Source organism: Typha latifolia, chromosome 1 (genome assembly GCF_019914945.1).
Source record: "Typha latifolia isolate L0001 chromosome 1, TyphaL0001v2, whole genome shotgun sequence".
NCBI lineage: Eukaryota > Viridiplantae > Streptophyta > Magnoliopsida > Poales > Typhaceae > Typha > Typha latifolia.
The window spans coordinates 8,434,216-8,438,881 of NC_133086.1; the positions used below are offsets into that span (position 1 = coordinate 8,434,216).

At 41.8% G+C, this 4,666-nt stretch overlaps 1 pseudogene; it reads left to right on the top strand.

The window, feature by feature from the left end:
- The first annotated feature begins 389 nt into the window (after positions 1-389).
- Positions 390-2,251, top strand: LOC140780308 (large ribosomal subunit protein eL19y-like; annotated as a pseudogene).
- Positions 2,252-4,666: the final 2,415 nt, after the last annotated feature.

Genomic DNA, 4,666 nt, shown 5'->3' on the forward strand with positions numbered 1-4,666 from the left:
CCTTATGGGTTTACATTAAAGATAAGAGATAATTCCCTTTTGACCCCCTGAACTATCACCAATTTCCACAATGACCCCTTTAACTTTTTTTGGTACACATTGACCCTTTGAACTATTAGAAATACCTAACTTGACCCCTTCCGTTAAGGTTCTATTACCTATTCCATCCATAAGTTGTCATGTGCTGGTCACGTGACAATTAAATAGCCAAAATACCCTTATATGCAGTGACAACTTAAAATAAATTTTTATGATGACCAAAATACCCTTCCCTCTCCCCATCTCTGTTGCATCCCACCTCTTTCTCCATTTTTCCAATCTTGAGGTTGACCTCGTTCTTCTCCTTCTCCACTAAATTGAGCGATCGACATCAAGATTGAGGAGAGGCGATGGTGTTGCTCAAGTTAGAGAAGCGGCTCGCCACGAGCATTCTCGTTTGTGGCCAATGCAAGGACTGGCTTGATCCTAATAAGGATGGATTCATCATCAAGAAACCGATGAAAATTCACTCGCGATCTCGTGCAAAGCAAGTCTTGGAGGCCAAGAGGAATGGGCGACATTCTGGTTATCGGCATAGAGGCACAAGAGAAGGTGAAAGGTAATGTCTTTAAGAACAATAGAGCACTGATGGAGACCATTCACAAATCCAAAGCTGAGAAAGTAAGAGAAAAAAATATAGTCTGACCAATTTGAAGCTAAGCGTGCCAAGAGCAAGGCAAGCAAAGAAAGAAAGATTGCTAGGAGGGAGGAACTCTTTCTCAACCACTCACCAAAAAATTTCTTCCTTCTAGTACAAAAGGTTAAAAAGTTGCCACCATTAGCCTCTTTTCATCATATTCTTTAATAATTTTGAGTCTCTTTGCTTTTAGAGATTGGGGTCTTGAGAGGGATGGGCATGGAGAAGGGAATGTGGGTCTGCGCCCTTCTCGTTAGTTTTTCTATTTTTTATGGGATTATTGCAAAGGATCTTCAAGCACAACCACAGGAGAGAGAGAGAAAGAGAGAAAGAGAGGAAGAGAGAAAAGGATGTGCTCAAGTTGGGCTTGGGCTGGGGTGGGATGTGCTAGGAGATGTCGGGTGAGAAAGAGGGGAGAGGAATAAAGGATTTTTGGGAGAAATGAGATTAGGATAGAGGGCGATGAAAGAATTAAAAAAATATTTAATATTAGCTAAACCACTTAACTATTCTATCATTATAAGGGGAGGGGCAATTTAGTCAATTCACTGATTCCGTCAACGACGACAAGGGAGTGAAATATTTCTATTAGTTCAGGGGGTCAGGGTATACCAAAAAAAAGTTAAGGAGGTCATTATGAAAATGGATGACAGTTCAGGGAGTGAAAAAGAAATTATCCATAAAGATAAATATGACCTAGAGATATATATATATATATATATAACTTAGCTAAATCAGCATTTCTTATTTTTCTCAGAATATTTCTTCATTCTTCCACAGATAGAGTCCTAATTTGGAGAAACCTTGAATAAGAAAGTTGTAGATCAGGATGTCTTCCATCTTCTCCAAGTGGTTTCATAATATTCAGTTGACAGCATCTATAGAATATTTTCTTAAAACTGCACATAAGTTAATGAACTTAGATAATTAAATAAATTATAACCTACTTAGGCTCTAACTAAACTATATAAGCAGAATAAATAAGATAACAAGATTCAATCCATCGAGCCCAATGTCCCTATGATGTGATACAATCTGACCTGGATCGTATCAAAGGGACCCCCGCACTCGAGCTAGGTCGACGGCAACCGTAGGAGATGACTGACAGATTGCCTGCGGTGGTTCTCTCCACTACAGTGAACCCTAGCTATGCAACCTCGGGGCCATTGCTCCTACAACCATCGGCGGCCACGGTTGGCCTCCACGGGCCAACTACAAGCCTATGGAGGACTCCGCATCCATCGACGTGCGTCAGATGGCCGGGCACGATGCCCTTCTACATTGCAGCCTTCCCTAAACCCACCTCACTGGAGCGCCACCCACCGTTTGTCTCACCACCACAGCTCCACTATAATGGGGTCAGGGGTACTAACAGCAACCACTAGGTCTGGCAGAGACCACCAGAGGAGCACCGTGGTGGCCCGTGCAGCCAGCTCGAGCAGTGGAGAGTGATATCCCTACATCACCACATGTCGGTGTTCCATCGCCGCGAGGACCAGCCAAGGGCCAATTGCCGGTGACCTATGACTGTACCCAGCTGCCGCTCCCCCATGCAACCTATGGCTATGTCGCTAGGCTAAATTCCAAATTCAGCCATAGGTTAGGATTAGGTTATTTGCATGAAGGTGATGAAGTGTATAATTTTTTAGGCAGACCAAATTTTAGCAAATCAGTTCGACCACCTCGTGCAAACCAATTTGGGACCTATGAACATGACCCCGAACACGAGTATGAGCTCGAGAATGAATAGTGGAATGACTTGGTAGGCCCACGCCATCAAACTGAGCCGAACTCGCATGTGGTCCGGGCATGACATGAGCTAGACCCGTGGGCTTATGACCCACTTGACTAGCCACGACCACAAGGTCATTTGGCTCGTGATGACAAGCCACAATTGGGATCCAATCTTGGACTGGACTATCAAGCTTGATTTTCCAAAATTCTCTAGAGGAGATCCGTTGGACTAGACTTATTTGGTGGAGTAGTTTTTCACATACCATGACATGCTAGACCACCAGAAGGTCCAGCTAACATTATTCCACTTGGAGGGTGTGGCGATTAGGTGGTACTAGTCGGTTGAGCGGACTGACCATTCAAGTCTTAGTAGGACTTTATGAAAGCGATTTGTGCTCAGTTTGGGTCGATCCAGTACGAGGACTTTTAGGCCATGTTAGCTAAGATGACACAATTAACAATAGTTTAAACTTACTGGGAAGAGTTTGAGTGAATTTACAATCGAGTCACTAACTAGTCTAACTCAGCCCTAAAAAGTACCTTCATTAATAAGCTTGGGCCTGACATTCAGACTGAGGCCAAGGTTTTGAGGCCCACTACTTCTGATGAGGCTTTCTTCTTAGCTATTCTAATGGAGTCCAAGTTGAATCAATTGAACCTGATCCACAAGGAGAAAAGAAAGATGGTCCAAGCTCACAGCTCACTAGAGACTATATCTACCTCAACTCAGCTTACGCAGACAGCTCAGCTCAATCGCTAGATGATCTCACACCACGTTGTACCCAATGATTTGGAGGAGCACAGAAGGAAAGACTTGTATTTATACTGTGATGACTGATTTACCCCTAGTTATAAATGCAAGCGCTAGCCAGCCTATGTTATGTTCCTAGGCAGACTCGAAGAGAATAAATTCGAGACAACTGATTGGCATGACAAGCTGTACAAGTATAAGGACGTCAGAGATTAGTCACCTTAAGGACAATGTATAGAAAGCATCGTGGATTAATGTGAACAGGGTCAGATCGGGTCACATAATCAGGCTCGACGGATCGAGCCCATTTATCTTTTAATTAATTTATGCTTATGTAAGCTCTTAAGATAAGTTTAGTTAAGTCATGTAAGCTACTACAGCAAATTCAATTAAGTCATGTAAGCCTCTAAAATAAGTCTTAGTTTGAGTCGTATAAGCCTTTAGGGCTAAATACGAGTATGACTCATTGTACTCGACCTTTATATATAAAGAGACTGAACTTCTTAGTTTAAGCATTCAAGCATTAAATTAATTAAGTTTAGTTATTTTCTTATTATCGTATTTATAGTTTTTATCGTAGCCATTATATCTGCTTTATATTCATAGGAGTATATCCGTAGAAGTTTCTAAGTATCCAAACCCTAGCCACCACCTTCCTCCAGCAGCCACCCTACTATACGGCTGTCCACCATCACCCTTGGCCATCCGCCACCCTCTAATAACCGCCGCAACGTTGAATATTTACTATTCTACCCTATTTTGACCTGATCTTTTCACTCAGATATCCGATTAAAGCGAAACTAGAGCCATTAGAACCCTATCTCGTGAAGCTACCACATCCAATTTTTTACAATTTTCTTATATCTGAATTGTTCTAAATCTTATTCGTAACACAAACAATCTGTCTTATGTTTGCCAATTACGTAAATTAATTTATGGCCTTAAGCAAGCCCTCAAGCATGGTACCAAGAGCTTAGCCAATGAACTTGGGTTCTTAAACCCCAATCAGATTTCTCATTGTTTATCTGAAAGCATAATCAAGTTACTATCTAATTTTTGGTATACGTAGATAATCTTATCATCAGAGGCAACAATGCTACTTCTATTTCACATGTGATTCATCAACTTGGTGGCCAGTTCTCTTTCAAAGACCTTGATCCGTTACATTTCTTTCTTAGTGTAGAAGTGCTACCTACAACTCAAGGAATGTTCTTAACTCAGCATAAGTAAATTCGTGACTTGCTTCATCGAACTCAAATGGATGGTGAAGAAGTAGTGAAGTAGTGCGAACTTTTGTTGGCGACCAAGGATATCCACTTTACTTAAATGATGGTTCTTCTCATAGTCGATTGCACCGAATATCGTCGAGTGGTTGGTGACCCTTCAATACTTAGCTCTGACACGCTCAGATATTGGCTTCACAGTCAACAAATTAGCATAGTTCATGCATCGTCCCTCTACCAACAACAATTCATGGATACTTGGATGCGGATTGGGTGGGTAAT